At 45.6% G+C, this 22,781-nt stretch overlaps 1 non-coding gene across 1 annotated transcript; it reads left to right on the top strand.

Moving 5' to 3' along the window:
• Window positions 1-7,008: 7,008 nt before the first annotated feature.
• Window positions 7,009-7,081, top strand: Trnaa-cgc (transfer RNA alanine (anticodon CGC)). The gene has a single exon. It is a non-coding gene; the product is annotated as a tRNA-Ala (tRNA).
• Window positions 7,082-22,781: the final 15,700 nt, after the last annotated feature.

Raw genomic sequence — 22,781 nt, 5'->3', positions numbered from 1 at the left:
AAACACTCACACACAGAACTCACGTAGTCTCAGAAATAGATAGTTTGCCTAAAGAGCCGGCCTAAGTGGCCGAGCGGTTCTAGTCGCTACAGTTTGGAACCGCGCGACCGCTACAGTCGCAGGTTCGAATCTTCTTGGGCATGAATCCGTGTGATGTCCTTAGGTTAGTTAGGTTTAAGTAGTTCTAAGTTCTAGGAGACTGACGACCTCAGCAGTTAAGTCCCATAGTGCTCAGAGCCACTTGAACAGTTTCTTTTTGCCTAAAGAGCTCGCTTATCTAGAGACAGTGTTCAGAAAAAATGGAGCAGATTAACAGGGCACTGTTAGTTAAAACCAAGAATCAGGAAGTGGATAAGGAGGAAAACACCCCAGCAGAATCTTTAGCTTTTCTTTCTTTTGTGGACAACATTTCGTTTAAAACAGCAAAAATTCTCTGTAAATTTCTGGTAAAAGTGATTTTTCCGTTCATCATCTACGACTGCAGACTTTTTGGGATCAGTGAAGGACGACTTGTTATTGTGGGAGGCCTTAATTTACAGAATAGCTTGTCATTGCGGTACAGCTAACATAGGACAGACCACACGCGGTGTGGAAGTACGTTGCACTGAACATTCACGTCTCACGCGCCTTTTGCAACCAATCAAGTCAGCTATTCGCGAACTCTGTATTTCCACTGGACGTTCGATGGAATATGGTAGAACTAAGATTCTGACCACAGCAACGTCTTTTTAGGACTCCAGTATCTAACAATCAGTGAAAATACTCTTGGCAGAAAGTCGGATTAACCATGATAGCGGGTAACAGTTAGACAGTGCGTCGAACCCCATCATCACAACGATTTTTTGTAATCGAAGGTAACTGAATGTGCCAGTGGCCGTGGCCTGTGGTAACGCAGAGGACAGGTGAGAGCACCGTCGCCAGGAAGTGTGGTTCGTCCGTCAATTTGAATTTTGCTGCATAAGCGGAACATTCGCAGCGCGCTGTATATTGCAGAATGGAGGACGCCTTCGTACCTCAGCTGGACAACCCATCTCCATACTATCCAAGGCAAAGCCCACAATAGGCTCTGCCTCCCGAAACTCCTGTCCGGCCGGACATGGGGACTGCATCCTTTCACCATCCTTCACATCTACAAATCCTTGATCCGGCCAATCCTTTGTTATGCCAGCGTTGGTTGAGTTTCCACCCCTCCCAGATTCTATAAAGCCCTCCAAATACTAGAACGCCATACACTCCGCTTCGGCCTTCCGTATCTGCGTTCCATCCCACATGTGCATCCTCTATGACCTCATCCCCTTTCCACACCTTCTTCTTTCCCTCAAACACTTACGCACCCTCTACATCAGTACACATCGTCTGCCGACTCGATTTCACCCCCCCCCCCCATCTGGTGACCCCCTTCCTCTCCACCCCCCGCCCTTTGTTGCGTCTTTACTGTTGTGTCCCCCCCCCCCCTCTCTCTCCATCTCCACCCTCCACCTCCTTTCCGAACACAGCTTCCAGCACCTACCCCTCCCAGATGATGAGCTTCGCCCTGACATCTACCCCTCCTACCAATGCTAACCCTATCTTTCCCCTCCTCCTTCTCAGAGCTCCCTCTCCCCTCGTCTTCCCTTTCTCTGAGAGGTTTTCCTTCCTCCTATGGCCCCCCTTCTGTGTCTCTGTGCTCCCTTCTGCCTTGCCTTCTCTCTTCATGTCTCGCTCTACCCATCTCCTGCTTCTTGGTGCACCGTCTGCCACCCTCCAGCTCTCCCCCCTCCTGCCCCTTCCTCTCCCCTCTGATCCCCATCCAGGCAGGTCCTACCAGCGGTTCTTTTTTCTTCATGTGCGCTTTTTCAGTTACAGTCGTTTTTTTAAGTGTCTCTCGCTCTGTGTGTTTTTATACAGTGGTCAACTTTTAAGTAGCGTATGTGACTTCATTGTATTTTAAGTGCCACAAAAATTGCCAACTGTGTTATTTTAACTGTATATCGACCTTTTTAACTGTTCCCCAATGAACCTCCACGTGTTAGTGTATATTTTAATCTTCTGTTTTCTCCATTTACTGTGTTTTTATATCCCCCTTTTTCCTCCCTTTAAAAAAAATAAGTTTGCCCTTTTATTACTTGTGAGCTAGTCTGTTGAAGAGCGGCGGGTTTGCCGCTGACAGCCCTCCCCTGCCCGTGTGGGGCAGGGGCATGAAATTACAATTAAAAAAAATAAAGATGTCTTCGTTAGTCTTCGATGGGTCACCTGAAGATGACTGGCAGGTCTCCAGTCGAAATATCGTTTAATTAATTAAACGATGACCGGCTGCAAGCCCGAAATTTGTTGGAACATTCAATTCACCAGGAAAATTTTAAAATTCACGATATTATTCCTATAATAATATTCTTATAAAAGTTGTATTCTATGAATTTTATCTTTAAAGCTAGAGTAACGAATTACAATATATGAATTTTCTTCGGGATACAGAACGCATCAATATTATTTTCGGTAACATACAGTGAGGTGACAAAAGTCATCAGACAGTCGTATACTCCTGTACAGATGGCAGTAGTATCGCGTACTCGAAGTGCACTGGCGAAGTTGTCATTTGAACTCAGGTGATCCATATGGGAAGGTTTCATTCGTCATTCTGTCTGCACTACGGGAATTGACACTTCGAATGCGGAATGCTAGTTGGAGCTAGAGGCATGAGACAGTCCATTTCGGAACTCGTTAGGGATTTCAGTAATCCGAGATCTATAGTATCAAGAGTATGTCGAGAATGCCAACTTACAGCCATTCTCTCTCACGACGGACAAGGCAGTGGCTGACGGCCCTAACGTAACGAACGAGAGCAGTGGTCTTTGCGTAGAATTTCCATGCTACAGACAAGCAACACTGCCTGATGTAACTGCACAAATCAATGTGGGACGAACGACGAACATATCTGTTAGCAGAGTGCGTCGAAATTTGGTTATAATGGGTTATGGCAGCAGGCGACCAATACGAGTGCCTCTACGAACGGTACGACATCACAAACAGCGCCTTTCCTGTGCTCGTGATCATATCGGTTGAACCCTAGACGACTGGAAAAACGTGGTCTGGTCAAATGATTCCCAATTTCAACTAGTAGGAGCTAATGGTAGGGTTCGAATGTGGCGCAGACCCCACGAAGCCATGGACCCAAGATGTCATCAAGATATTATGCATGGTGTTGATGGCTCCATAGTAGTGTGGGCTGTGGTTACATGGAATGGACAGGGTCTTCTGGTCCAAATGAACCGATCATTGTCTGGAAACGGCAATGTTCGCTTATTTAGAGACCATTTGCCGTCTTTCTTGAACTTCATGTTCTCAACCATGTGGCCGAGCCACAGTTGTTCGCTATTGGTTTGAAGAACATTCTGGACATTTCGAACGAATCATTTGGTCACCCAGATCGGCCGACATCAATCCCATCGAATATCTATTGGACATAATGGAGAGGTGAGTTCTTGTACAAAATGCTGAACCAGTAACATCTTTGCAGCTATGGATGGCTATAGAGACAGCATCGCTCAGTATTTTTTGAGTCTATAACACGTCGAGCTTCTGCACTACGCTGGGCAAAACGAGTTCCGACACGATATTAGGAGGTGTCCTATGATTCAGTGCAGTAGAAGCTAACCGTTATGGTACGTTACCATTTTTCGTTTTCAGACATTTGAATCAGAGAAAGAGAAAAGGGAAGCTACAATGACTGAATTAAAATTCAGTTTGTTAGTCACGGCTCATAACTTCAGTTTCAGTTCAATGTATCGTGCTGTAGACACACCCGAACTCAGTTTTAAAGATTCAACAATCGCAAAAACAATAAATGAAGAGTCGCACAAAATTAACAAGCATTCCTAGCAATGTGCTCTGCGCAGAAATTAAGGACGACTTTAATAATTATCTAAGATATAACGGATTTCCAACCGTTGTGGATGAGAGTTCGGATATCAGAAACACCAGGTTAACTTGTATGTTAATGAAATGTACAGACTTTCTGAAGTCAAAGCAGAACTTATTGATCTAATTTCCATTGGTGGGGACGCTAGGGGTCTGTACAACCTTCCGAAAAACTGTATAATAGGTTGTTGCATTTTGTGTTGATAATGCACACGTTGTGTTAGGTAAGTATCAATCATTCAAGATATGTCTGTTGAGTGGAAACTCAGAGATAACTGTGAACGGGTGCTTTTGTCATTCGTCACATTTCGTTGCCGTGGCTAGTTTCAATAGACACGTAGCCATGTCGAAGCTCTGATATTTGGAACTGAATTCAACCATCACAAGATAACCAACATATTGCTATATTTACAGATACATTTATTTCCCTACCATTTTAAAAAACACTGAAACATTTGACACAAAAAGCTAACAAAACCTCCATTAGAATGACTTCCTGATACCTTCGCAAGTTCAAATCCCATACAAAGACGAAAGTACTTGTTGTATAAGACTAAAATTATTAAACTAAGAGCGACCCTGTGAACGCTACACGATCTTTAAGTTCACCACTGTGTCCTTGGTGACGCTGATCGTCAAACGACATAGCTAGAAAGGTGTGGAACATAGTTGTTTATAGTTTAAGTACTTTATTTAGCCTCTATATCGTAGGCTATATTATATATTATATATGACATGGTAGTGAAATGTAGCGGAAATTGAGTATTATCGTAGCGGAAACACCTTACGTTTGGTTGGCAACACTGTCAGGGTACAGTTGTTATTGAGCTTCAGCTCGGAGCGGTCGCACGAAACCGCGACGCGGATAATTCGGTGTGAAGAACTTGCTGTGAACTATAACCAACTGTCGAAAGCGTTACGTCGGTTCATAGGAGAAAAGTAATTCAATTATTTACAGAAAGGCGTGCAGAATTAGTTATGAGATTTATGGTTGAAACAGTGCCGTGTTTGTGAATCAGTAACTTTCGTGACGGAAGATATTGACAGCAAAAAAATAAATGAAAAAGCTTCCGTCATCAGTGATTACCTGTTTTATCAGTGTGGAAACTTAGCGATGCTTACTTCATAATGAACGGGAAACAAACTTAACACAAGACTGGATGAGTTTAGATATTGTTAAGGAAGTGTGCTACGTTCTGAAGGGACAATAAAACAAAGTAATTTGACTTGTATTGTTATTATTTCGAAGTGACATTTTCCATTTTTCATTTTCAATTGAACGAGTTTAACATTTGAAAAGTGTAGGAGACACGTGTTCGTATTAGATTCATGGGCAGGTTTACTTCGTAAAAAGCGTGTTCTCCATATAAAGCTCCTACACTTCAGTCTCATAGCCCGACAGCGGCAAAAATTAATCTAAAAATAAGCGGAAAAGGTATTGAGTGGACTATACAACCATGACAGCAAATCATTACCTGCAAACGAATGAAAAATTAATTTAAGTAAAGTTATTTTTTAAAAGTTGGTACAGTCGTTTGGCAACAGCACAAGCTGAGGAATGGAAGTGTCTAGTGGCTGTGGGCACTCAAATGCATTTTAATAGTAATACACAATGTATATACCACAACTGAAAGAGGATGCAGTACAATAAGCACTGTAACTGCAACAACCTAACTGGTTCCCTTTTAATAATTCTCAGAATAACAGCGCAGGTATTTTTAGTGCGTGAATTCTTGGTCCTATTGACTGAAGTAAAATAAAATCATACTGTACAAACATTAAATTACCGTTACCTCCACCCTTACATGCAGATTAAATTAAATTCAAGATTTAAGTACATAGACAAGGTACACATACAAAACTGGCTGTACACAAGTACTTTTACAAGAAGTGAAATTCTTTTTGGTTGCGCACAAATGCGTCAAGTAATGTTATGAAATAATATCGAGAAGTTCATGCTTGTTCAAGATACTGAAAGAGCTAAACACCAAATGGAAGGAGCATAACTTTGTATTAGCAGTAGCGCATATGCTATTCCCCGTGAGCAGACATTCAGTAGTAGAGCGCATGTCTTAAACCTCTACCCACAAGATGGACTGAAAGAACGTTAAAGACAGTAATGCTGCTCACTTTTCCCAGTTTCTGTAATAATCTTACATTTCGAAGAACTGGAAAGTTTACGAATAAACATTACTCGTTTTTAAAAAAAGTTTTGTTTAAAAAACAAAAACTTAAAACTACTGCTGAGGTAAATTGATATGCCATGTTTTACCCGGTTATTAGTAAAAAATGAAAAAAAAATCTGTTATAACCGAGACCAAACAAATACAGGCTATTCGGGGCTAAAATACCGGTATCAGTTTTAGCCTGTCGATTTTTACCACACACAGCAGACGGTTAAAAATTCACTTGCACAGACTGCAACCAAATACCAGCGAGACTCCAAGAGAGATCCTAAATAGCACCAAAAGTTGTTATTAGACACTGAAATGCGTGGATAGTTTCCTTGGAGAGTCGTGTGTACGGGGCGCGCAGCACAAGGGGCAGTGAGCGCCCTTGCGCTTCGGGAGCAGACTCGTCGCGCACGAAGACAACACCGGCCGGCTCGTCCTTCGTGCATCCGACCCCGCCACTTGTGTTTAGCCAGCGGCTGTCAATCGAGTTCCCAGCCGCTCGCAAGTTCCGGCTGTTCGGCTGCTCCCCGCAAGACTGCTCACCGTTGCCGCGCTAAGTCTCCTACAAACTGAGCTGAACTGTCCGCCATCTTGTCCCAAAGTATAGGATTTTCACACTCGTTTACACGAGAGTCGGGCTGCAAGTGAAGATTTCTAATTAAATCTCTTGAAGAGTTCGTAGTATGTATGGACGGCAACTAAGCTGTGAATTGCATTAACCAATGCAAAAATGGTTTTCCCATTTTTAGATTCCCAAGTGACACCAAACGAAGAAAACGGTGGGCGTAAACTTCCACACAGACAACAGGGAACTAGGACCTGGCGCCCAGTTGTGTATTGTAAGTTGATAAAAGCTGTACGTATGAAACCAGTTGAAACTTCCTGGCAGATTAAAACTGGGTGCCGTACCGAGACTTGAACTCGGGACATTTGACAGAGCGAGGTGGCGCAGTGGTTAGCACACTGGACTCGCATTCGGGAGGACGACGGTTCAATCCCGTCTCTGGCTATCCTGATTTAGGTTTTCCGTGATTTCTCTAAATCGCTTCAGGCAAATGCCGGGATGGTTCCTTTGAAAGGGCACGGCCGATTTCCTTCCCCATCCTTCCCTCACCCAAGCTTGCGCTCCGTCTCTAATGACCTCGTTGTCGACGGGACGTTAAACACTAATCTCCTCCTTGGGACATTTACATTTCGCGGGCAAGTGCTCTACCAGCTGAGCTACCAGTACTGGCAGAAGTAAATCTGTGAGGACGCGGCGTGTGTCGTGCTTGGGTAGCTCACTTGGTAGAGCACTTGCCCGCGAAAGGCAAAGGTCCTGAGTTCGAGTCACGGTCTGGCACACAGTTTTAATCTGCCAGGAAGTTTCATATCAGCGCACACTCCGCTGCAGAGTGAAAATCTCATTCTGCAGTTTTATGCAGTTACGTTTCGTCCCTCAGTCGAAAGCTACTGAAGCAGTTAGTCTCATAATTTTTCGGTACCTGACATTTTCGCTAGCGGAGGCGTGAGGAGTGGCTGCGCGGTTAGAGGCGCCATGTAACGGATTGTGCGGCCATTCCCGTCGGAGTTCGAGTCCTCCATCGAGCATGGGTGTGAGTGTCGTTCTTAGCATAAATTAGTTTAAGTAGTGTGTAAGTTTACGGACCGATGACCTCAGCAGTTTGGTCCCTTAGGAATTCACACACATTTGAACATTTTTGAGAAAGTGGAGAGGAATATTTATTGTGATGGATCTATAGAACGTTATCAGACACATACGAGTATGTACACAAACTGAATAACACTTACCCCTGATTTTTATGTAGGTACGGTAGGACAAGTGATAATTAATATAGTTTCATAGCGGATTGGACATTGTGAGGGATCCTGCACAAGTAACATAACCTCTAAAGTGTAAAGTTTTGACCAGAACTCAACAAGCAACAAACTGTCAGTCTTATTCTTATGTTAATGTTAAAAACATTTAATAACGGCGTGACTTCCAGACACAAATTCATAGCGTGACTTCCAGATACAGAAAGTGTACGGTTGGTGTACGTGTGAGTGTGTGTGTGTGTGTGTGTGTGTGTGTGTGTGTGTGTGTGTGTGTGTAAGGGGGGGGGGGATTCTCACACCTCCCTGCTGGTCAAGAACTAATTTAATCTAATGGACAAAAAATAAAAAATAAATGTTATTTTCGGTTAATAGACCTATATGAACATACTTTTAGGGTTGAGTTCGTATATTCTACAATTCAAGGGGCTTCATAGAACCGGATTTCTTAAAATACCTAGTTATGATTTTAAAAGAAACACCAGTTTTGCAAGTACCTATGTATGGGCGAAAAATAATAATTAGACAGAGGTTGTTACTGCTGACGCCAACATTTGAACACACTAGTACCGAGTTCCTAACTCATTACATTTAATATTTCCAAACTACCACGCTTTTTCCGATGTTACAGTTCTGTAGCAGTATGGTATCACATTTTAATTTTTATCTTATGTGAAAAGGGCATTCTAAATATCTCTACACGTGTTAATTACTGTTTGGTACGCTTCATAGCTGAAATATCAAATATTTTATAAAAAATTTTGTAAAAAGTCACGTGTTGACTAACCACCCACAAGGTAAACTCTGCCGAATCCTCAGAGTTGGGAAAAACATGGCGGACGATTCAGCCTAGTATATAGTAGCTGTAGTTGCCGCGGTCAGTCGCTGATGGATAAAGGTGGCGGTTGCGCAGGTCACGTGTCCTCTCGGCAGAGTGAGAAAACTGATCTAGCCTTGGCGCCGCCTACTCAGAAGGGCAGGATTACCGTCCCACGAAATCACAGCAGAAGGAAATGATTAATATTTTAAGAATACCTCTCGTGTTACTCGTGAACAAACCGCTCACACATTGAAGAGCCAAAATAACTGGTACACCTGCCTAATATCGTGTAGGGCCTCCGCGAGCACGCAGCAGTGCCACAACACGACGTGACATGGACTAGATTAATGTCTGTGGTAGTGCTGGAAGGAATTGACGCAGGGCTGCCTATAAATCCGTAAGAGTACGATGCGGTGGAGATCTCTTCTCAACAGCCCGTCGCAGCGCATCCCAGATATTCTCAATAATGTTCATATGTGGAGAGTTTGTTGGCCAGTGTAAGTGTTTAAACTCAGAAGAGTGTTCCTGGAGCCACCATGTACAAATTCCGGACGTGTGGGGTGTAGCATTGTCCTGTTGGAATTGCCTATGTCCGCCGGAATGCACTATGGACATGAATGTATGTAGGTGATCAGACAGGATGCTTATGTACGTATCATGTGTCAGAATCGTATCAGGAGTCCCATATCACTCCACCTGCACACGCCCCACACCATTACAGAGCTTCCACCAGCTTGAACAGTCCTCTGCTGACATGCAAGGTCCATGGATGCATGAGATTGTCTCCATACCCGTACACATTCATCCGCTAGGTACTACTTGAAAAGGGACTCGTCCGACCAGTCAACATGTTTCCAGCCATCAACAGTCCATTGTCGGTGTTGACGGGCCCAGGCCAGGCGTATAGTCTTGTGTCCTGCAGTCATCAAGGGTACACGAGTGGGCCTTCGGCTCCGAAAGCCCACTCGTTGAATGGTTCGCACGCTGACACTTGTTGATGGCGATGCATTGAAATCTGCAGCAATTTGCGGAAGGGTTACACTTCTGTCACGTTGAATAATTCTCTTCAGTTGTTGTTGGTCCTGGTCTTGCAAGATCTTTTTCCGGCTGCAGTGGTGTAGGACATTTAATTTTTTACCGAATTCCAGATATTTATGGTGTACTCGTGAAATGGTCGTACTAGAAAATCTCCGGTTCATCGCTACCTCGGAGATCCTGTGTCCATCGCTGGTGCGTCGACTATAACACCACGTTCAAACTCACTCAAGGGGATATAGAATGGAAAAATAAGTTCTTTTTCCACATTTTCGAATTTTTATCTCTTTATAAAATCTGCAATTTTCCGAATAAAAAGATATATACAGACCGTATAAACTCACATAAGGAGTATTTTATTTTTTAAATGTAATCGATACCGATTGAAAATGTTAAAATTTTTACGTGCATTACTTCAAGATCTAATAAAATCGGTAATTTTTTTATATAGAAGGTTCTTGATTGCTGTGTTTTAAACATTATCGTGTTTGGAAGACGCTGATATCCGGCAGAAAACCCGATTTCCACGAGATGTCATTTGTTTGTATTGGTAGCACTGTCAAAAACAGTATCGAATCGTTTCATAGTATAAACACGCGTTGTATGTAGAAGTGATAACGTTTTTCCGAGGAAAAGTGACGAATAGGTTGGTAAATCTATAAAAAAGTAAAGTATGATGCCAAAACGAAGTGTTTTTAAGAAATGTGGGTTTCATGGTAATAGATTTTGGAATAAAGTTAAACATTGTGTTCAACATGTGGCATGTGAAGTTACCGACAATGAAATACAGGCAAACTCATCAGTATCTAGAGAAACACCCATTAGTGCTTGGAAGATTAAAATAAAACGTTGTGATACACAGTTTTCTAAAAACGAAAGTGACATGAATTGTAGGTTAGGTTATATTCTGATACATTAACACAACCTAACAAGGGTGTTAGGTGAATGTGTTTGTTGTAAAATATGTGGAGGGCCAGTTAGTTTACGTGAAGACAGTGAGGTATCAAATGGACTAGCCAGGAAACTCATCACTAATTGTGCCATTTGTAAATATACTAATTCATTTTGGAATCCTGGTAAGTGTAACGATAATTATTTTGAAGTAAATGTTAAGTGGTTTTATGGCCTGAGAGCTATTGGCAAAGGACACATAGCAGCAGAAACATTGTGTGCCGTGATGAATATGCCACGCCCACCTTGTAAAGTTGACAAGTATGCATGATTTATTGGAGCTACTGTAGAATCTGTTGCATGTGAGTCAATGAAGGGTGCTGCAAACGAAGCTGTTGAAATAAATGATGGTATGACTGACATACCAGTAGCTCTTAATGGCATTTGGCAGAAGCACAGCTACAGTTCTAAGAATTCTGTTGCTATAGTGACCCGTGTGGATACTGGAAAGGTAATAATTTCCAGATTTTAACCAAAAATTGTCATAGGTGTAACTCAGGGAAAGAAGAAGGGCATATCTGTGACAGAAATTATAAAGGAACAAGTGGTGGTATGGAGGCCTCTGCAGCTATTCAAATTTTTAGTCGATCTGTGAATGAAAGGGGAATATGTTACACAAAGTTCTTAGGTGATGGAGCCTCAAACGCGTATCACAGTGTAGTAGCCACTCAGCCCTATGATGAGAAGATTATCACACGACTGGAATGCGTTGATCATGTCCAGAAGAGAATGGGAACCAGGTTGAGGAAGTTGAAACGAAGTTTGAGAGACAAGAAACTTTCTGATGGTGAAACCATAAGTGGCAGGTTGACAGACAAAATGATTGATGAACTGCAGCAGTATTTCGGGATGGCCATTAGAAATAATACTGAGGATTTGTTGAAAATGAAGCAGGCAGTATGGGCTACCTTCTTCCACAAACTGTCAACTGATGGAAAACCAGTGCATCAGTGCACCACCTTTGCCGTCCTGGACCTGATTCATGGTGGAATTACCGCAATGCCCAGTACTCAAACAGTTCATACAACCATGAACACTCCATCCCAGAAGCAGTCATGGATATCATAATACCTATTTACAGAGACCTGGCATATCCCGAATTACTGAAGAAGTGTCTGCATTGTCAGACTCAAAATTCCAATAAGTCATTAGTAATCTTATATGGACTCGCTTACCAAAAAATGTTTTTGTTGGAATGAAGACACTAAAGTGGGGGGTCAGTGATGCTGTTATTGCTTTTAATGATGGGAACATTGGTAGGGCGAAAGTGCTACAGCATACGGGAATTAATACTGGAGCAAACTGCATCAGAAAACTTTAACGAATGGGTAAGGTTCGCATTGACAAAGCAAAGTATGCAGCACAGTTGGCCACTAAGGAGTCCAGAAAGAAGAAAAGAAGAAACAATCTTGGAAAAAGTTCAAGAGGACGATATACAGTATGGCGCTTCTGAGCGACTAAAAATAAAAAAAATTAAGCATATATTAAGTGAGTGACAGTTTTTGAAATTTTAGAAGCCGTTCCTGAAAATTTACATTTTCTGTCGCATTTTTCCCTAAATCTCAGAAACCACTTCGAATAGAGTATTAAAATTTTCTGGGGGTAATAACTTACATATACTGAGTCTATTGAACTAAAAGAAAAACACAATGTTACGTAAATGAAAATTATTTAGGATAACGTACACAAAAAGTACACAAAATTTTAACTGCGTAATTAAAAACTTGTATTTCCGAAATCAGTGGCTGAAATACGATTAGTGTAGTTCAGTAGACTCAGAACATACAGTTTAATGTCCTGTAAAAGGTTCATGGCAATGTCTACAGTAGTTCCTGAAATACAGGGGAGACAAGTCACTAAATTTAACATTGTCAGAGATATCCAACTCCCTTTAAATCTTGATAACCTGCCATTGCAGCAGCAGTAACCGATCTGACAACTGCGCCAGACACTTGTCTTATATAGGAATTGCCGACCGCAGCACCGTATTTTGTCTGTTTATATATCTCTGTATTTGAATACCCAAGCCTATATTCCATTTCTTTGGCGCTTCAGTGTATAGCGCACACATCACTAGCTTACCAAATGATAATCATATTCGTGTACTGCACTCTTTGCCATGCACTAGTAGAGATTTGTCGAGTATCTGCGTAGATACAGACTATCGCAAATGTTGTAGTAAGACCGTTGCCGTGAAAAAGGCCTTTAGTCACTTTGCCTCATTAATTGAGCAGAGTGCCGACCTCATCCATATCTCACGTCAGTGAAAAAGCAGCATATTTTTTTTTTTTTTACAACACCCGTACATTCGAAAACATAGGAGAACAGGAAATGGTAGGAGAAATCTTATGCAACTAGAGGAAAGCTTGCCCAGGTGGAAGTAGGAGCCGAGCATCGATGATTCCCCACAAACGTAATTACGAATGCAGGGTGAGAATTAAGAAAACCGACAAACAGCAGGGACGGATTACTGATTGGAAATGGAGGAACAAAGGTCCTATGGTCATGTGTCCGGATATGCATCAATGCCACGGTTGATGGCGCTGACGAATGAAAGTTCCTCTGACCACGTGCCTTGCGTTTCTTGCGTGTTGTGGGGTGTGTGACTGACGCAGCGTACTGTAACTAGCGAAATGGTCCGGTATTCATGTCGGCAACAAACCGAGGTGGTATTTGTGTACGGTCAAGTAGTCGGAAACGGTTGAGAGGCAGCACGGCTACACCAAAAAAAGTACCCTCACAGACACCAGCCACATCCCGCAACATTTTAAGGCCTATTTGGGCGTTCTGTGATCATGTGTCCTTGCAGACAGACCAACGTCCAGGGAGGCGGCGGACTGCGGGTACACCAGATTTGGAGGACCGGGTTCTACAGGACATGCTGCTCTTGAGCGTTTCCATCTGCTTGGCCGTACACAAACACCATCTCGGCTTATTCCCGACATGAATATCGGGCCATTCCGTTGCTTTCGGTACGCTGTATCAATTGCACAGCCTGCAACACACCAGGAACACACAGCATGTGATCAGAGGAACATTCATTCGTCCGCGCCGTCTACCGTGGCAACGATACATTTCCGGACACATGTTTATAGGACCATTTATCCTCTGTTTCCAGTCGGGAACCTGTCCCTACAGTTTCTCAGTCTTTTTAATGTTCACCCTCTATAGACTGTTCATCCATTCTAATCTAAGACTCTCGCTCTCAGGGATACCAAGATTTTCGAGAATGTTTTAATTTCAGTAACACGAATGTGACATAAAGTCATGCAGGAAGCAGGCAATCATTCATCTACATCAACATCTACGTGATTACTCTGCTGTTCACAATAAAGTGCCTGTTAGAGGGTTCAATGAACCACCTTCAAGATGTCTCTCTACTGTTACACTCTCGAACGGCTCGCGAAAAACGAGCACTTAAATTTTTCTGTGAGAGCTCTGATTTTTTTGTTGTTGTGATGATCATTTCTCCCTATGTAGGCGGGTGCCAACAGAATGTTTTTCGCAGAGAAAAGTGATTGAAATTTCATGAGAAGATCCCGTCGCAACGAAAAACGCCTTTCTTTCAATGATTGCCATTCCAATTCAGGTATCACGTCTGTGGCTCTCTCCCCTATTTCGCGATAGTAAAAAACGTGCTGCCCTTCTCCTAACTGTTTCGATGTCTTCCGTCAGTCCCATCTGATGCGGATCCCACACTGCACAGCAATACTCGAGAATAGGGCGGACAAGCGTGGTGTAAGCAGTCTCTTTAGTAGACCTGCTGCACCTTTTAAGTGTTCTGCCAATGAATCGCAGTCTTTGGTTTACGCTATCCATAACAGTATCTATGTGATCGTTCCAATTTAGGTCATTTGTAATTGTAATCCCTGAGTGTTTAGTTGAATTTACAGCCCTCGGGTTTGAACGACTTATCGCGTAATCGATTGCTATAATAATCAACAATTCTCCATTCAGACTGAGTGTGTCGCAAAGGCGAAAATCAAACATCGGGCAAAGAATAACTTTATTGCTCATATGACACGTTTCAGGCTTTATCCATCTTCAGATATCCAAGGACGATTATTGCATGCAGATATACTGTTTCAAGTTGTATGTGAAACGCGATATCTATGTTCAGTAATCGCTTGTGTATATCTGAGGATGGATAAATTCCGAAACGCGTCGTATGATAAAGTCATTCCTTACCTGATGTTTAACTTTTACCATTGCGAACCACTCAGCCTGTCTGAAGAATTTCAAATGGTTCAAATGGCTCTGAGCACTATGGGACTTAACACCTGAGGTCATCAGTCCCCTAGAACTTAGAAATACTTAAACCTAACTAACCTAAGGACATCACACACAATCATGCCGGAGGCAGGATTCAAACATGAGACCGTAGCGGTCGCCCGGTTCCAGACTGAAGCGCCTAGAACCGCTCGACCACACCGGCCATCTCCGAAGAGGTACTGACCGTTTTAACCTGAAGCTAGACGTCGGATAACGAATGTTAAAAGAAATATTTTCTTCGTATGATATAATCACAAATTAACAATTTTGTGATTTTTTTCCTTTACTTGTGCTGTAAACCCTTGCTTCTTGCCAAATTTCATGAATCTAGGCCAACGAACTATACCCTATAGGATGTGACAAGTGAGTGTGAGTATGAAGAAATTGACATAAATGGCCATATGTTTTGATGCGTTGACGTATAAGCTTCAACGTTTTACACCGCCATAGCACTGTAAACCTTAGTGTGTGTGGTGAAAATTTCAACTTGACACGTCTATCCGTTCCAGAGAAAACGGGTGTTGAACAGTCGGACAGGCAGACAGACGGTCGACAAACCGATACTATAAGGGCTTCGTTGTTACAGACTGATGTACGGAAGCCGAAAAATAACCGAATAAATAAAGTGATCTGTTCAAGAAGGTATATTTTACAGATCTGTGAAGTCAAAACCTACTGCTGGGTAACCGTCAATACAGTGTTGCACAAGCGCGTGCACATTGACGTGTTCTCCTTGGCACGTCGTCCATAATGTGGTCGAGATGTTGCTATTCGAGGCTGTTCTTCTCTTCGACGGCGACTCTTCCGGGATCATCCATAGTGTGAGGAGAGTTCTTGTAACAATGAGCAGCACGTTTCAACTATCGGGTCCATGTGAAAGGTAGCCTACTTCAGTTAGTTCTCAACCTCAGTGATCAACTAATGTTACCCCAATACAGACTTAGAGAAAGCTTACGACAATGTTGACTGGTATACTCTCTTTCAAATTCTAAATGTGGCAGGGGTAAAATACAGGGAGCGAAAGACTATTTACAATTAGTACAGAAACCAGATGGTAGTTATAAGAGTCGAGGGGCATGAAAGGGAAGCAGTGGTTGGGAAGGGAGTGAGACAGGGTTGAAGTCTATCCCCGATGCTATTCAATCTGTATATTGAACAAGCAGTAAAGGAAAGAAAAGAAAAATTCGTAGCAGGTATTAAAATCCATGGAGAAGAAATATAAACTTTGAGGTTTGCCGATGACATTGTAATTCTTTCAGAGACAGCAGAGGACTTGTAAGAGCAGTTGAACGGAATGGACAGTGTCTTGAAAGGAGGATATAAGATGAACATCTACAAAAGCAAAACGAGGATAATGGAATGTAGTCGAATCAAGTTGGGTGATGCTGAGGGAATTAGATTAGGAAATGAGAGACTTAAAGTAGTAAAGGAGTTTTGCTATTTGGGGAGCAAAATAACTGATGACGGGCGAAGTAGAGAGGATATAAAATGTAGACTGGCAATGGCAAGGAAAACGTTTCTGAAGAAGAGAAATTTGTTCAAATGGGTCTGAGCACTATGGGACTTAACATCTATGGTCATCAGTCCCGTAGAACTTAGAACTACTTAAACCTAACTAACCTAAGGACATCACACAACACCCAGTCATTACGAGGCAGAGAAAATCCCTAACACCGCCGATAATCGAACCCGGGAACCCGGGTGCTGCAGAAGAATTCCGAAGATTAAATGGGTAGATCACATAATTAATGAGGAGGTATTAAATAGAATTGGGGAGGAGTATGTGGCACAACTTGAGTAGAAGAAGGATTCGGTTGGTAGTACATGTTCTGACGCATCAAGGGATCACCAATTTAGTATTGGAAGGCAGCGTGGAGAGTAAAAATGGTAGAGGGAAACCAAGAGATGAATACACTAAGCAGATTAAGAAGAATGTAGGTTGCAATAGGTAATGGGAGATGAAGAAGCTTGCACAGGAGAGAGTAGCATGGAGAGCTGCATCAAACCAGTCTCAGGACTGAAGACCACAACAACAACAACAACAACAACAACAACAACCCAGTACAGGTACCCTAAAACTATTCCCCTTCTTTTTCAACATTTTGGCCGTGAGTGAATGCGATAGGAAATCCATTGGTTGGTTTGTGGGGGTTAAAGGGACCAGACTGCTACGGTCATCAGTCCCTTTTTCCAAATACTAAAAACACCCACAGAGGATAAAAACGATCAACATACGATAAGACAGACGACACAGAACAAGAGAAACGTAGACAAAGACCAGACATGACGAACTAAAATCACACAGTGTGTGACGGTGGTTGGCCGACCATACAAACAAAAGGGGAAAAGCCAACCACCGAGAAACACATGAAAAAAATTCAGACAAATCGTAGACCATAGGCCAGAATCAATACAAAAACACACACTTACATTAAGCGATAAAATCCCCCTCCCCGAATAAAACGCAGAACTATGTCCGCTATGGAAGAGTCGTCAGATAAAAGCGCAGAGAGCGTATCAGGCAGCGCAAAAGTCTGCCTGAATACAGTTAAAAGGGCGCACTCCAACAGAATATGGACCACCGTCAAGGACGCCCCACAACGACAAAGAGGGGGATCCTCACAACACAGTAAATAACTGTCCGTGAGTCGGGTGTGGCCAATGCGGAGCCGACAAAGGACGACTGATTCCCTGCGGTTGACTCGCATGGATGACCGGCACACAGTAGTCGTCTCCTTGATACGGCGGAGTTTGTTTGGCACGGGCAGGTTGCGCCAATCAGTGTCCCATAAATCGAAAACTTTGCGGCGTAATAGTGCCCACAAATCAGTCGCCGGGAGGCCAATCTCCAGAGATGGTGCACTAGCAGCCTCTTTCGCCAGGTGGCCAACAGTTTCATTTCCCGGTATCCCAACATGGCCCGGGGTCCAAACGAAGACCACAGACCTGCCGCAACGGGCAAGAGTATGCAGGGACTCCTGGATAGCCATCACCAGACGAGAACGAGGGAAACACTGGTCGAGAGCTCGTAAACCGCTCAGGGAATCGCTACAGATAACGAAGGACTCACCTGAGCAGGAGCGGATATACTCTAGGGCACGAAAGATGGCGACCAGCTCAGCAGTTTAAACACTGCAGCCAGCCGGCAACGAACGTTGTTCAGAATGGTCCCCTAGAGTTAGTGCATAACCGACACGACCAGCAACCATCGAACCGTCAGTATAGACAACGCTAGAGCCCTGATACGTGGCTAGGATGGAATAAAAGCGGCGTCGGAAGGCCACCGGAGGGACTGAGTCCTTCGGGCCCTGTGCCAAGTCGAGCCGAAGGCAAGGGCGAGGCACACATCATGGGGGTGTACGCAGAGGGGCCCGGAAAGGAGGTGGTACAGGGAAACACTCAAGCCCGTAGAGAAGCTGTTTGACGCGTACGGCGATCGGACAACCCGACCGGGGCCGACGTTCTGGCAGATGAACGACTGACTGCGGGAACAGGACACGATAATTTGGATGCCCGGGCGAGCTAAAAACATGGGAAGAATAAGCAGCCAGTAATTGTTGGCGTCGTAACCGCAGTGGAGGGACACCTGCCTCCACAAGTATGCTGTCCACAGGGCTGGTCCGGAAGGCACCAGTGGCAAGGCGTATCCCGCTGTGGAGGATTGGGTCCAGCAGCCGCAACGCAGATGGGGATGCTGAGCCATAAGCCAGACTCCCATAGTCCAGACGGGACTGGATCAACGCCTGGTAAAGCCGTAGGAGAGTAGATCGGTCGGCGCCCCACCCGGTGTGGCTCAGGCATCGCATAGCGTTTAGATGCCGCCAACACGCCTGTTTAAGCTGCCGAATATGAGGCAGCCAAGTCAACTGGGCATCAAAAACCACCCCCAAAAACCTATGTGACTCCACCACTGAAAGAAGCTCACCGTCAAGATAAAGCCGCGGCTCCGGGTGAACAGTGCGTCGCCGGCAGAAATGCATAACGCAGGTCTTGGCTGCCGAAAACTGAAAACCATGCGCTACAGCCCAAGACTGCGCCTTGCGGATTGCGCCCTGTAGCTGACGTTCAGCAGCTGCAATGCCAATAGAGCTGTAGTAAAGGCAGAAGTCGTCAGCATACAGCGAAGCGGAGACAGAATTTCCCACGGCCGCAGCGAGCCCGTTAATGGCTATTAAAAACAGACAGACACTTAGAACAGAACCCTGTGGCACACCGTTCTCCTGGACTTGGAAGGAACTATATGAGGCCGCGACGTGCACGCGGAAGGTACGATACGACAGAAAATTGCGGATATAGATCGGCAGAGGGCCCCAAAGGCCCCATCCATGAAGCGTAGAAAGGATGAGATGACGCCATGTCGTATCATACGCCTTCCGCATGTCGTAAAAGACAGCGACCAGATGCTGACGGCGGGCAAAGGCAGTACGGATGGCCGACTCCAGGCTCACCAGATTGTCGGCGGCGGAGCGGCCTTTACGGAACCCACCCTGAGACGGAGCCAGAAGGCCCCGAGACTCCAGTACTCAATTCATGCGCCGGCTCACCATCCGTTCAAGCAACTTGCAAGGAACGTTGGTGAGGCTAATGGGACGGTAGCTGTCCACCTCCAAAGGGTTCTTCCCCGGTTTCAGAATGGGGACAACAAGACTTTCCCGCCATTGCGACGGAAACTCACCCTCAACCCAAATGCGGTTGTAAAGGTCGAGGAGGCGTCGCTGGCAGTCCACTGAAAGGTGTTTCAGCATCTGAGAGTGGATGCTATCTGGGCCAGGAGCGGTATCAGGACAAGTGCGAGGGCACTGCGGAATTCCCACTCACTGAATGGAACATTGTACAATTCAGGATGGTGGGTGCGAAAAGAAAGACTCCGACGTTCTATACGCTCTTTAATGGAGCGGAAGCCCAAGGGGTAGTTGGCAGAAGCGGAATTCAGAGCAAAGTGCTCTGCCAAGCGGTTTGCAATGACGTCGGAGTCAGTACAAACTGCTCCATTCAGTGAGAGCGCAGGGACGCTGACAGGGGTCCGATAGCCATAGAGGCGGCGAATCTTGGCCCAGACCTGCGATGGAGTGACATGGAGGCCAATGGTGGACACATACCGCTCCCAGCACTCCTGCTTGCGTTGGCGGATAATGCGGCGGGCTCGCGCACGCAGCCGTTTGAAGGCGATAAGGTGTTCGATTGAGGGATGTCGCTTGTAACGCTGGAGCGCCCGCCGGCGAGCTTTAATCGCTTCAGCGATCTCAGGCGACCACCAAGGCACAGTCCGCCGCCGAGGGGACCAAGAAGAACGGGGAATGGCAGATTCGGCGGCAGTAACGATGCCGGTGGTGACCGATTGAACCACTGCATCAATGGAATCGTTAGAGAGAGGCTCAATATCGGCAGTGGAGGAGAACAAGTCCCAGTCAGCCTTATTCAGAGCCCATCTGCTAGGGCGCCCAGAAGACTGACGCTGTGGTAGTGACAGAAAGATCGGAAAGTGGTCACTACCACAAAGGTCGTCATGCACTCTCCATTGGACAGACGGTAAGAGGCTAGGGCTACAGATCGAAAGGTCAATGGCGGAGTATGTGCCATGCGCCACACTGAAGTGTGTGAAGGCACCATCATTTAATATCGAGAGATCGAGCTGCACCAATAAATGCTCAATGATGGCGCCTCGACCTGTTGCCACCGACCCACCCCACAGATGGTTATGGGCGTTAAAGTCGCCCAGTAACAAGAAAGGTGGCGGCAATTGGACTATCAGAGCAGCCTGGACATGCTGTGCGACATCACCATCCGGTGGAAGGTAAAGACTGCAGACGGTAACAGCCCGTGGCGTCCACACACGAACAGCGACAGCCTCTAAAGGTGTTTGGAGAGGTACAGACTCGCTGTGAAGAGAGTTCAGGACATATATGCAGACGCCACCAGACACCCTTTCATAAGCTGCCCAGTTCTTATAATAACCCCGGTAGCCACGGAGGGCGGGGGTTCGCATTGCCGGAAACCAAGTTTCCTGCAGAGCAATGCAGAGGAAAGGGTGAAGTCTGATAAGTTGGCGGAGCTCAGCTAGATGGTGGAAGAAACTGCTGCAGTTCCACTGGAGGATGGTGTTGTTCATGGCTGAGAAAGGCGTGATGGGACTGGGAAGGGAGATTACGCCGCTGGGTCACCTGCTGCCTCCGATTTAGCACCTGTGATAGTGCTTTCCATGGCGTCTGATGGACCGGCGAGATGGAGGTCCTCAGCGGACGCCAGAATCTGCACCGCATTCTCAGACGCATATCTGGAAGGTTGCGGTGGGATGGCTGCCACCGCGAGTTCCTTGGGCTGAGAGCTCTTCTTGGGTTTCTCACGCCGTTCCTTGGGTCGCACCGACTGGGAGGGCTTCACCGATTCAGTCTCCGGGACGGAGGAGGATCGTGAAGTCCTACGACCAGCTGATTGCGGGCACTTACGCCACTGTCGGTCGTCAGCCTTCTCGCTGGCGGAAACCTGGGAAGGGAAGGACCCAAGGGACCCCTTGCGAGCGTGAGAAGCCGAAGAAGTTGGACACTTCTCCGGCTTAGAAGTGGGAACGGACGTCCCCGATGGGTGGGATGGTGTTGCTCCTGAGGTAGGTGGCGCAGGAGCAACCCAGTGGGTAGAGCCCGCCACTGGCGAGGGGGCAGGAGGAGTTGTACTACTCGTCGATCTGGCCACAATTTGAGAAACAGACGGGGCTAACACAGGTGTTGTAGCAGCAGTGTAGGAAGATGTCAGTCTCACAGGATGGAGTCGGTCGTATTTCCTTTTGGCCTCAGTATAGGTTAGTCGGTCCAGGGTCTTGTATTCCATGATTTTAAGCTCTTTCTGGAAAATTCGGCAGTCTGGCGAGCAAGGTGAATGGTGCTCCCCGCAGTTGACACAGATGGGAGGCGGGGCACATGGAGTATTGGGATGTGATGGGCGTCCGCAATCTCGACATGTGAGGCTGGAAGTGCAGCGAGAAGACATATGGCCGAACTTCCAGCACTTAAAGCATCGCATCGGGGGAGGGATATAGGGCTTAACGTCACATCGGTAGACCATCACCTTGACCTTTTCCGGTAAGGTATCCCCTTCGAAGACCAAGATGAAGGCACCAGTAGCAATCTGATTTCCTTCGGACCCCGATGAACGCGCCGGACGAAATGTACACCTCGACGCTCTAAATTGGCGCGCAGCTCTTCATCAGACTGCAAAAGAAGATCCCTATGGTAAATAACTCCCTGGACCATATTTAAACTCTTATGGGGTGTGATCGTAACGGCAACATCCCCCAACTTGTCACAAGCGAGTAACCGTCGTGACTGGGCAGAGGATGCCGTTTGTATCAGGACTGACCCAGAGCGCATTTTTGACAAGCCCTCCACCTCCCCAAACTTGCCCTCTAAATGCTCGACGAAGAAGTGAGGCTTTGTGGAGAGAAAAGACTCCCCATCAGCCCACGTACAAACTAAGAATCGGGGCTAATAACTGCTACTTCCATCCTGAGACTTACGTTCCTCCCACGGTGTGACCAGGGAGGGGAACGTTTTCGGATCGTACTTCTGAGCGTTAAACTGAGCCCGAGAACGCTTAGAGACTGCTGGCGGCTGGCCACCAGCGAGAGACGATGTACCACGCCTCATTGCGAGTCATCCGCCCTGATGCCACCTACTCCGACCAAGGACCATCCCCACGGGCGCCACCCAGCCACGGCAAGAGCCACCTGGCAGGGTGGCCGTTGCCGGGAGTCCCGATACCCCAGGAGGATAGGCATCTACTCCTTGGAATACGTGGGGAGTTAACGGCGCAGGCATCAGTAG

Source organism: Schistocerca gregaria, chromosome 4 (genome assembly GCF_023897955.1).
Source record: "Schistocerca gregaria isolate iqSchGreg1 chromosome 4, iqSchGreg1.2, whole genome shotgun sequence".
Classification (NCBI taxonomy): Eukaryota; Metazoa; Arthropoda; class Insecta; order Orthoptera; family Acrididae; genus Schistocerca; species Schistocerca gregaria.
The sequence above is the reverse complement of the archived record's forward strand: the minus strand, read 5'-3'. Positions and strand labels throughout refer to the sequence as shown.